General features: G+C 44.7%; 1 pseudogene; it reads left to right on the top strand.

The window, feature by feature from the left end:
• Positions 1 to 323: 323 nt before the first annotated feature.
• Positions 324 to 706, top strand: LOC117020792 (28S ribosomal protein S21, mitochondrial-like; annotated as a pseudogene).
• The last annotated feature ends 12,122 nt before the right edge of the window (positions 707 to 12,828 follow it).

The raw sequence follows: 12,828 nt of genomic DNA, 5'->3' as shown, positions 1-12,828 counted from the left end.
TTGGTGAGTCTAGCTAAAGGTTTGTCAATTTTGCTTATCTTTTCTAAGAAGAAGTTTTTAGTGTCATTGATCTTTTTTAAATGTCTTTTTATCTTTATTTCATTTATTTCTGATCTAAAGTTTTTTATTTCCTTCTTTATACTAACTTTCAGCTTCACGTTTTTTCTTTGTTTTTTAGTTCCTTCAGGTGTAAAGTTAGATTGTTAATTTGAGAACTTTCTTGTTCTTTAAAAAAAATTTTATGCTTCTGTTTGCGAACCAGCTTCACATTAGCTGGGTCCTGTGGACAGTGTCCTGCAGAGTAAAGACTTAATTCTAAGGTCATGGGAAAACATTTGAAGTTCATTGCCAGTACTGTGATGGTACAGGAAGGGACCTGGAAGGTGCATACAGGACGCTAAGCAGAATCTTCACCATGGATAGGTTCACTGGGGACATCAAACAATGGCAGTACTGTGAGAAGACTTGCCACTGGTGACAGAGGGAGAGTTACGAAGCATGCCAGTGGATCTACAACACGGCAATGACTCGCAAGATCAACTTTTTGATGCAAAAGAATCAGGGGGATCCATGGCAGGCCTGCTGAGGTCTGTGGATAGTAGGCCTGGTATGAAAACCCCTGTCCAGTTGTGTCTCCACCTCTTTTCTTTCTCCAACCCATTTTCTCTTAACCTTTCTTGCAATAAACTCAATCACACATATATAAGAAGGCCTGCACGTATAAAAGCAATCCCATTCTCTTTTATTAAGTGAAAGAGCAACTGAGTCCAAAAGTAGTCTAGGAGTAGAGTGGTGGTTACCAAGAGCTGGTTAGGAGGGGGGAATGAGGAATTACTGTTTAATGCGTACAAAGTGAGTTAGGGAAGATGAAAAAGTTCTGGAGATGGATGGTGGTTGCATAACAATGTGAATGCACTTAATGTCACTGAATTGTACACTTAAATGATTAAAATGGTAAGTTTTATGTTATGTATGTTTTTACTATAATGATTTTTTTAAAGTGGTCTAGGAAAAGTGAGGAAATTTTCTAAAATGTTGTGGAATATATCTACCATTTCTTACTCAATTTTTATGAAACCCAAAGCAAGATCTCATCATTGGAAAAGCATTTGTTGCTCTTTGCTGAACTGTCCCCCAACTGTTAAGTAAAAGAAGGTGAGGAAGCATGTGTATATTTGGAATAAATTCTCCAGAAACTCCCATCAACAGTAAGGTACACATAGAGTCCATAGCCCCAAGAGGAGAGGGACGCTTCTCCCCCCAGGGAAACTACAAGGGACAGGGTTCCAAAGGGGACACCCTTTATCCCGGCCCTACACTGTTCTTCTTTGCCTCCTAGATGGGTAGCTAAGTCTCCATCCCTCGGGATTCTCCCCTCGGATGCATCCTGTCCAACTGGAACCAGTTTGACCCCCAGACACTGAAGAAGAAGAGGCTCATCTTCTTTTGTAACACAGCCGGGCCACAATACAAGATAGATGATGGAGAGAGCTGTCCAGAAAATGGCAGCATAAATTACAACACTGCTCTGCAGCTAGACTTGTTTTGTCACAGGATGGGAAAATGGACTGAGGTACTCTATGTCTAGTCCTTTAGGGCCCTCAGAAATGATCCAGATCTCTGCTATTCTTGTAAAATAGACCCCTTAGTCTTGGCTCTGATAGCTCGCTGACTCAGGGAACCCAATCTCAGGGATAGCCCTGCAGATACGCTCTAAGGGACCAGAGGAATCTGCCCCTCCCACCTACCCTTCTTCTACTCCACTGGGGCCTTTGCTTCCATACTTGGGGCCCTTGCTGGCCCCAAGCATTTGCCCCCTCCAAGAGTTCAGCGAGGGCCTACTGGGCAATCTTCAGAGAGTGCAGGTTCCCTTTTCAATGCAGGACCTTCTTCACATAAAGGCAGACCTGGGGAGCTACCCAGACAACCCTGAGAAGTATACTGATGGATTTCAGAGGCTCGCCCTTTACTTCGAAAGATATTCTTGTCATCACAGGACAGACTCTCTCCAAAGTAGAAAGGGAGATGATCGTAGAGGCTGCCACTTGCTGTGCAGACAATCTCTACGTGACAGACCCCAATGATCAGCTTGGGGCCACTGTCATGTCCACCACTGATCCCAGCTGGGACTGTAACACCTCAGAGGGCACCTGGCAACAAAATCATTTGGTCATACGTTTAACTGAGGGTATGAAACAAAGCAAGATTAAGCCAACTAACCACCGTAAATTAGCCACCATAGATCAGGGGCCCTCTGAGAACCTCACTGTCTTTCTTGAGCGACTTGGGGAAGCCCTCATTAAACATACAAATGTAGACCCTACTCTCAGGAAGGGGAGCTAATGCTCAAGGACTGATTCATTATCCAGTCCACCCCAGATATCAGAAGGAATTTACAAAAACTAGCATTAGGACCTAATACTCAGCGGAGAGAGCTTCTTAAGATAGCCACCTTGGTCTTTTACAGTCGGGACCAGGAGAAGGAGGAAAAGGACAGGGACAGGGAATGAGAGAAAGACAGACAGAAGGTTAAGAGACAGGCTCAATTATTTAGCTGCTCTACAATTCCAACAGCCAACTGCAGCTCACCCAGGGAATAAAACCCTGTGAAGATGCCATAACTGCAGAAAGACCAGACACTGGAAATGAATGCCTGGAAAAGAAGAAGCCATGGACACTGTGCCCCAAATGCAATGAGTTTGGCCACTGGGGAAAAGACTGCCCGAAGAACCAAAGGGCCCCCAGTCTGACCCCCAACCCATCCTGGCCTTGAACTGAAGGGACCCGACACTCCCTCCAGCTCCCAAAATTAACATCATTATCAAGGGGATGGAGCCCAGGGCAACCTTGGATGTGGCCAGCAGAACCATAAATTTCTTACTTGATACGGGAGCCACCTATTTTGTGCTAAACTCTTTCTCTGGTACTCTGTCCTGACACCTGCCTAATAGTCAGGGTCGAAGGACAGCCCACAACCCAGAGGTTTATCCCACCCCTATATTGTTCACGGAGGGGGTGGGGAAGGGGGGAAGAACTCTATTCTCATACTCCTTCCTGGTTTTGCCAGAATGCCCCAGCCTCCTCCTGGGCAGGGATGTTCTCCAGAAGCTAGGTACACATCTAATATTTAGAAATCCCTTTCCTAATATACTGTGTTACTTTCTAAAGGAGAGACCCTTATCTCAGTGAACCTGAATGGCTAAATTCAGTGAACCCAGAAATCTGGGCAACAGAAGTCCCAGGATGAGCCAAAAATGCCATCCCAGTTAAAGCTCAAATTGAGGATCCCTCTCACTGCCCCCATCAGTGACAATACCTGCTGAAACCTGAAGGAAAGCCTGGGCTATGGCCCCTTATTAACAAATTTCTTAAATATGGCCTATTAAAATCCTGCTCATCTCCCTGCAATACCCCAATCCTCCCAGTAAAGACAAGTTTGGGGGAATATAGACTGGTCCAAGATCTAATAATCATTAATGAAGCAGTAATACCCCTCCGCCCTACAGTTCCAAACCCATATACAATTCTCAGGGAGATACCCCCAGAGACAGAAGGGTTCTCAGTCTGAGATCTAAAGGGTGCCTTCTTTGGTATACCTCTTGACCCCTCTTCTCAATTTCTGTTCGCTTTTGAATGGAACAGGGTAGGTGCTGTCAGTAGCTCACTTGGACTGTCTCCCCACGAAGGTTCCAGGACAGTCCACACCTCTTTGGTCAGGTCTTGGCAAGGGACCCAGCCAACCTGTCCCTAGTGTAGGAGACGCTCATTCAATATGTGGATGATTCACTCATTTGCTCCCCCACCCAAGAATTAGCACAACACTACAGACCTTGAACTTCCTGGCTGAATAAGGTTACAAGGTCTCTAGGGTTACAAGGTCTCTAAGGTTACAAGGTTACTAGGCCAAAGGCCTAGTCAGTGAGCCAACAGGTCCGATACTGAGGATTAATTTTAACACTAAGAGAACGAAAGTTATCTCCTGAGAGGGTCCGAGCGATTCCTCAACAGTCCTCTCCTACAACAAAGAAACAACGTAGGACATTCCTTGGACTTTTGGGGTACTGTAGACTCTGGCTAGTAGAATGTGGGCTCAATGCCCAGCCTCTGTGTGAGGCCCTCAAGGAGCCTGAGGAACAAGGCTCCCTGTTATAGGGGCCCGAACAACAACAAGCCTTGAGCTGTTAAAAAAAACTTTGCTCGTGCCCCGGCCTCAGTCTATGAAACCCTACTGTCTATACATTGCCAAAAAACAGGGCATAGCCCTAGGGGTATTAACACAAGGATCAGGCCCCACTCAGCACCCGGTTGGATATTTATCTAAGAGATTAGCCTCAGTGCACAGAGCTGGCCAGGTTGTCTATGGGCGGTGGTGGCTACCGCCCTGCTAGTAAAATCACTCTAGGACAGGCCTGGGAGGCTTTTACCTCTCACCAGTGGCTGCCTTACTAGCCCTTAGAGGCCCTCTTTGGCTAAGAGACAGCAGGATGTTAAAACATCAGGTCCTGCTTTTAGAAAGTCCTGATGTTACCCTCCAAACGTGCACCACCCTTAACCCTGCCATACTATTACCCTGTCCAGAGGAGGGAGACCCAATACATTCCTGTGAGAAAAGCACCACCTGACTTACGCTGGCAGGAGAGATTTAAAGGACCAGCCACTAGAAAACCCAGATGACACTTGGTTTACTGATGGTAGCAGCTTTGTTAGGTAGCAGTTTCCTTTCATCTGGAAGGAGCCAGAGAGGAAGGATATGCCACAGTCACCCTATTCGAAATCACAGAAGCTAAAGCATGCCCCTCACCCCCCTGGGACCTCAGCTCAATGGCCGAACTAATCACCCTAACTATAGGGCTTTATAGTTAGGAAGGGACAAAAAGATTAATATTTACACAGACTCTGACTATACCTTCTTAATACCCCATGCCCAAGCTGCCATTTGCAAAGAAAGCGGATTCCTCACTGCCAAAAACACTCCCATAAAATACAGTCCTCAGGTATTATCCCTTCTAGAGACCATACACTTTCCCAAAGAGGTGGCAGTAATCCACTACCGAGGACATCAAAAGGGACTAGATGAAATAACCCAGGGAAATCATCGGGCGGACCAGGTGGCCGAGGCCACTGCACTGTCAAAAGAACAATTTGTAGGGGCCCTCATTCCTTCCTTACCTGACCCTGTTCCTCCCCCATCTTATACCTTAACAGAGAGGGACCAGGCCATCCAAAGAGCATATACTCTCAGCCATCAGGGATGGTAGGAATTGAATCAAAAACTACACCTTCTCTAGTCCCTCTAATGGAAGGTCATCAAAGGGCTCCACAAGTCTTGTCATTTTAGACGAGATAACATGTACCAAATTTGCCAAAAGATATTTACTGGAAAGGAGTTATACAAGACAATCAAACAGATATGTCATGCCTGCTTGCTTTGTACCTATAACAACCCTCAAGGAAGTAGGTCACCACTGCTTATGTAACCCGTCCAGCGTCGAGAAGTAACCTGGGAGAGGACTGGCAACTACACTTTACCGAATTACCATCATGTAGGGGATTTAAGTACCTTTTGGTCTTCGTTGATGCTTTTACTGGGTGGGTGAAGGCATTCTCCATGGGGACAGAAAGGGCCCAGGAGGCAGCTAAACAATTATTAAAGAAAATCATTCCTAGGGTTAGCCTACTCCAGTCCTTACAAGGTGACAACAAACCCTCTTTACCTCCCACATCACCCAATAGGTAGCCAAAACCCTTGGAATAAGGGACTTCTTACATTCCTTATGGAGACCCCAGAGTTCCGGCAAGATAGAAAGAGCAAATCAAACCCTCAAGAACATCCTAAAAAAGCTTTAAAAAAGCTTTGTCAAGAAACCTGTCAATCATGGCTTGACTTCCTGCTGATAGCTCTATTGTGGGTTCGAGGCCGCCTTCGGGTGTCTTTACATCTAAATCCCCATGAGGCTTTGTGTGGGAGAGCTTTCCTTTCATCTGACAGGCTTCTACCGTGTTTCCCCGAAAACAAGACCTAGCCAGACAATCAGCTCTAATGCATCGTTTGGAGCAAAAATTAATATAAGACTCAGTCTTATTTTAATATAAGATGGGGTATAATATAATATAATATAATATAATATAATATAATATAATATAATATTATATCTTACCGGGTCTTATATTAATTTTTCTCCAAAAGACACATTAGAGCTGATTGTCTGGCTAGGTCTTATTTTCAGGAAACACAGTAGACACAGAGGCTATGAACTTCCTTCAATATATCACTTCCCTAGGACAATTCCAGGAAGCCATCAGGGCACATGGGCGGAAGGTTCTGCCCTCACCCACCACCCAGGACTCACAATCACCACCCAAGTACCTGCCTGGTAGTAAAACACTCATCAAGTCTTGGTAGGATGACAGCCCCACATCCCAACTAAGCCCCACTTGGAAGGGCCCCTTCACTGTGTTACTTTCTGCCCCTACAGCTGCCAAGGCGCCAGGGATCCCTAGTTGGATCCATCACTCCTGGATAAAACCCTGGAATTGCGATGAAGGAGAAGATGTGCCAAATGGATCCCAGTACCCCTGTGAAGCACTAGAAGACTGCTGCTCGGGAGCGTGCCCGAGAAGTGCTAATAACTAACGCCGACTACTAAACATATTCCTGGCCAGTTATTGCTTAATTTTTACCATAGCTTTTATTTTCCTTTTCACTTGTGCCACTCCTGATACCTTGCTACATAATTATTTCTTACATAATCAGACTAACTTAATTAATATGAATGATACTGACGTTTTTAGTTTTATTACACTCCCAGCCCCTTTCGGGAGAATGGGAATCTAACACCCTTGTTAACTTTTCCAACATAGTTGCAAACGGCAATGACCTGTCTGACTGCTGGATATGCCATAGACAACCTGGAAACCCTCCTCCTCCTCCTCCCCAACTTCAATCTACCTGCTCTAATCTCAGTCTTGCCTTTCTTTCAGGGGTCCACAACGAGTTTCCTAAGAGCTCTCTTTTATTTGTCAAGCTAGACCACTCAGGTACAAACTTGAGCTGCATTCATCTAACCCAACTATTCGAACGGGGGTCCGAATCCATCACTGCATGTCCACCTTCGGCCCGTGTCACATTTGCATACTTAGGAATAAAAGTTACATCCATCTGTCCAGTCCTCCTATTACTCCATGATCTTTAACAGAAAATGCACCCCAAATACTACCTTTTGGTGCCCAGCAGGCCACGAGGTCTGCGATGGTAACCAAGAGATAAATCCCAGACATAGATGCACATACTGGGGAGGACTCGAAAGCGTACACTGGAAACTTCACTGTTTACCTCCCAGAGCAGAAAGGGTACCAATGGGCGCCAGGGATGCTGAATTTACCTCCCCAGTGTAACACCTCCCCTCCTTGGAGCTTAGGTCTAATTACCTGGTTTAACTCCTCCTCTCTGCCCCAAGCTTGTGCTCCTCCCTGATATTTATTTCTCTGTGGCCCTCCTCAAAATGAACTACACAGAAAAGCGTTGCCTTTTAGAATATACGACTAACCACCTATACCCTTAGCCTATCCCTGCATTGACAATTCTCAGTTTTAAGGTCAATGCACCCTAAGACTTTTTGGCCCCCAGGGCATTTCAGTTACTGTTTATAACATCACCTGGCTCCACCTTAAATGGGCCATTGTATTGATACCAGCTGGTATAAGGGCAGCCATTGGCCTGGTGGCCTCCGGCATAGTGTTTGCCTACCATGAGGCCATACTAACCAATTTCACAAAGTCCCTAGCTGACTTAGCCCAGGATACCACAGATTCCCTCCAAAATCTTCAACGATATCTTAACTCATTAGCTAATCTCATCCTCGACAACAGACTGGCCCTTGACTACCTTTTGGTAGAATGGGGGGGGGGGGCGGTATGTGTGGTCATTAATAGACCTGCTGTACTTATACCACCAATCAGGTAGAGGAAGACATCCAAAAGATTTATAATCAGGCAGAATGGCTTCTAACTGTGTGAAGGGCAGTCCCACAACAGATTTGATCTGACGGGCTGTAAAAAGCATTTTATTGTCCCTGACCTGGTTTCTTCCTTTGCTTGGGCCCTTAGTCAGTATCATCCTGTGGCTGATTTTCAGTTCCTGTCTTTTTAACCTTCTTGTCAAATTTGTCTCTTCTGGATTACAACAGTTGCATATAAAGATGATAGTTCTTCAGGGAATTCAGCCTTCCCCCTTGGACATAGAGACCCTAGAGATGTACCAGTCTCTCCTTGACGCTAGGGCTCACAGGTTTCACCTGCCCCTTGTCTCATGTACGGGGACACCACCTCCTCCATCCTGACAGAGAGCAAGAGGATGAGTCCCTGATGACAAGTCCACCCCTTTCCAGCCAGAAGTAGATACAGAAGAGATACACTGCCCCTCTCCTAAAAGACTTCAGGGTCTCAGACCCTTGAGGGGGCAGTGATACAGTAGGCAGGAAGGTGGGCATGAGTAGGAGGAGGAGCTAGGAGGCCCCCCCACAGGTAACCAGTGGTGTCATCAGCCTCCTGTTACTGACCCACTGACGCGAGCAGCCAGAAGGAAGACCTGGGCTACTGCAAACACAGCAGGATGAAGGAGACGTGCAGGATGAGGAGAAAAGCAGGAAAAGGGGAGGAGGAGGAGAACCCAGTCTACAGGATATGAGGCAGGGTCCCAGAGACGTTGGGCTGCCACCCGCCCTCGGGTCAGCCCGCTGCATGCTCGGAGTGTACTTGCTTTGCAAATAAACTTTGTTATCTGCTGCTTGCTTGACTCCTGTCTCTTGACCGAGTTCTTTCTTTCAGGAAGATGAGAACAGAGGAAAATTGTCATTCCCAGTGAGAAAAGGATTTATTCAGGTAAAAGAGATAAGGTCACAAACCAGTGTGTGCAGACATGACAAGGCACGTGCACACACTGCAGGGTGCGCCATGGTGGAGAAGTATATGCAAGAGGGAAAAGGAAGCTGAGGGGAGAGACTGTGACAACCATAGAGTTCACTGTTAGCATAGAGTTCTTCCTGCAGGGTTCTCGCAATGACTAGAGTGTGATAACTCCTCCCACAAACCCACGTTCTTTTAAAGTATCAGTAACAATGTTTATCACCACCTGTAGGTCTTGTGGACACAGGCCCCACTGGCATTCAAAGCTAGATGTTTTGGAGGCTGTCTCTCAGGTTCAGGTCTTAAAAGCTGGGATGCCAGATGTGGGGTTCACACTCTTCCCTCCTTAGGGGGAAGCTCGAGGTTGAGAGGTCCCTCCTGATTGTGGGTTGCTGCACCAGAGGTGGGGTTTATGGTGAGATTGTGTCTCAGCCTCTCCTACTTGTTTCAATGTGTTGTTTTTTCCCCCTCTCATTTGCCCAAAGTGTAGGAGTTACTCAGGTAGCTTTGGAATTTCTTTCAGAGAATTGTTTCATATGTAACTGTAAATTCAGTGTGTCTGTGGCAGGAGGTGAATTCTAGATCTTCCTACATTGCCATATTGTACTGGAATCTGAAACTGTTTTATATCTTGTTTGTGGTGATGGTTACACGATTGTATATGTTTGTCGAAACTCACAAAATTGTAAACTAGAAAGGGTGAATTTTACTGTATGTATATCGTAACTTAATTTAAAAACAATAACAATAACGAAGGCATCAGAAACCATAATATAACCTAACATAATTATAATAAAAATATGGAGAACTCTAAATCAGAACACACAAAATACTGTTGAGAGAAATTAAATAATATCTAAATACAGTGAGCTATAGATCATAAAATAGAAGGCTTGATATTATTACAATGTTAATTCTCTCAAATTGATTTAATAGATTTAATACAGCCCTAACCAACATCCCAACAGGGTTTTCCCTCCTCCTTTTCCCCTTCCTCCTCCTGCTTCTCCTATTCCTCCTCCTCAACTTTGTCTTCATCTTCTTCATCATCATCCTATTTTTCTCCTATAGAAATTTCTGAACCAGTTCTAAAATTTTATACATATGCAAAGGACTTCAAAGAGACAAAAAAATCAAAAAGAAAAAAAAATTTGACGGACTTAAACTATCTGACTTCAAAACTTACTGTAAAGCTATACTAATCAAGAAGAGACTCAGGTATCATTAGCATTGACATATATAAATCAATCAATAGAACAGAATAGACTCTAGAAATAGAAATGAAAAATATTTACATTTACATTTCTAATCTATTTTTTGAGTATAATTTTGAGAAAGGTATCTTTCCCAAAAGCTCAGAAATTAGACTGCCCTGCTACCGTGTTTCTCCGAAAATAAGACCTAGCTGGACAATCAGCTCTAATGCATCTTTTAGAGCAAAAATTAACATAAGACCCGGTCTTATCTTAATATAAGACCAGGTATAATATAATATAATATAATACTGGGTCTTATATTAATTTTTGCTCCAAAAGACGCTTTAGAGCTGATTGGCTGGCTAGGTCTTATTTTCGGGGAAGCACGGTAATAAGTTGTTAAGACGCTATTTACACCCCAACCTTCTGATAACAACTCCAAAGTCTCTTTCGAATGCTAGAACTCTATTGAAAATGCTCCTTTCACAGGGAGGACCCACTTCCCAGGCAGAAACTCGCTAACTTGCCCCGTGTTTCTCACTCACTTTTTCTCTGGCTGCTGTTCCCTACAATGCCATCTGTTTCAGCCATCACCCCTGCTAACTCAGAGTCCATGAAGCACCACGATAGTTTCCTACTCCTGGAAGGTGTCTGCATGGCTCGTCCAAAGACAAGTTGCTGGAATGAAAAGGAGCCAATAGCGATTTGGGGCACTCAGGGTGGTTATTGGATCCAGCTGATGCAAAGAGAGGCCTATATTTTCCATGAAGAATAAGCCACTCTGTAGGTAAGTACCTTTGTGCCTGGGTCATGGAGTGACAGGCAGTCCCCTTACAAGCGGACGATGTACAGGGTAAAGCAACAACTCCAGCGTCACCTATTAAGTGTTCTATTAACTCTTTTTTTTTTGTACAGCCTCTGCTTTTTATATAGTTCCTTGATGGTACTGATGAGCTCAGATTCATTCAAGCCTGGACTTTCCCTTGTTCCAGGGCAGGAGTATTTTTGAATTCTGACTGCATTCCTTTCCAAGTCATGGAAATCACTCACATCAAAATGCACGTTTTTGTCTTTAAGGGAGGGGTTTGGGAAGCAGCCTTTTAGGTAATGAATGGGTATACCTCGTGAGGAAATTTCGTTCTCTTCTTCCTTTTCTCACTCACTTCACTCACTCATTCTCCCAAAGGCGCAGTTGGGTTTCTTCCTCTAGATGGGCTCATCAGAGGGAAGTAGTTTACTGACCCCTTCCTCTCTCTCCTACACCTCAGTTTGGGTTCGATATTTCATATAATGATGTCAGAGTATGGCAAAAAGCACTGACACTCAGGGCTTGACTCCAATAGAAGTAAACTCAGTGTTCTCAGAGTGAGGTGTTAAGGTTTTTATGCTGAGGACAAAATTTTCTAAGTTAGAAATACAGAAACCCCAAAATGGAAGTGAAAAAATCCAGTGCTGGGTATGAGACTCTCCATTTAAGGAGGCTTCTCCAACTACGTAGAGGAAGAAGTGAGGTGGGTGAGAAAAGCAAATCTAAAAATTGATCAAAACTTTGGGACTTGATTTTCCTAAATGTGAGATAACATTAAAGCAGAGGGGGATGAGATATTACTTTTCTTGGAGAGTGAGCTCTCGTTGTTCTCTCCTGAGTCATCAATGCCACATTAGCTTCTTGGCAGGAGCTTTTCTCCAGAGGTCATGCCCTCCCAGTGTCTGGGTTATTGACTTCAGCGTTGTATTAGCCAGGGCTTGGGAAGACCTGAGTGGAAGAGGGAATCTTACTTTAAAGGGAAACGGCACTCCTTCTTTTCCATTTTCTTTTCCTCTTCTCTCTTCCCTGCCTGAACAATTCAGTCCTAACGCCATTGGAGTGTGGGGACACAATACAGTGCTCACTGGCACTGAAATGGGAAAATCCGTGTTGTCCAGAGAGGGCTGTCAGAGCCCATATGGTCTGAAGAGAGCATCTGTGCAGGTAGGTGGCCCAGCGTAGGTGGCCAGAGCCCAAGTGAGATGAGGAAACCTACTTAGATGGGTGGTCTGGCTTGGGGTGTTAGAGCTTGAACACTGAAGGTGGCATCTGGGCTTTACATGGATGTACAGCCCGCTGTGGGTGCCAGAGCCTGAGGTAAAGGGCGTCTACATGAGACTCACGAGGCTCAGCTTTAGTGTGAGGGGAGCATCTGTGCAGGGAAAGCTGGGGGGGGGGGGGTGGAATGGGAGATTGGTTACATACCGGGGACTGTTCAAGAAGGTAAAGCAATTAAGAATAAGAGGATCCAGATTTTTCATTTGCAGTGAAGGAATGTATACAGGCGTACTTGACTGTACTTCACTTATTGTGCTTTGCAGATATCGTGCTTTTTACAAATTGGGTTGTGGCAACCCTGTGTCTAGAAAGTCTATTGGTGCCATTTTTCAAACAGCATTGCTCACTTCATGTCTCTGTGTCACATTTTGGTAATTCTCACAATATTTCAAACTTTTTCATTATTATTTATTTATTATGGGGATCTGTAATCAGTGACGTTTAATGTTACTATCGTAATTGTTTTAGGACACCATGAACCATGTCCATATAAGATGAAAACCTGAATCAATAAATGTGTGCGTTCTGATTGCTCCACCGGCTGGCCATTCCAGCACCTCTTTCCCTCTCCTCGTGACGTAACATTATTGAAATTTGGCCAATTAATAACCGTACAATGGCCTGTAAGTGTCTAAGTGAAAG

Source organism: Rhinolophus ferrumequinum, chromosome 3, assembly GCF_004115265.2.
Source record: "Rhinolophus ferrumequinum isolate MPI-CBG mRhiFer1 chromosome 3, mRhiFer1_v1.p, whole genome shotgun sequence".
NCBI classification, from domain to species: Eukaryota; Metazoa; Chordata; class Mammalia; order Chiroptera; family Rhinolophidae; genus Rhinolophus; species Rhinolophus ferrumequinum.
This window is presented reverse-complemented; position numbering and strand designations above follow the sequence as displayed.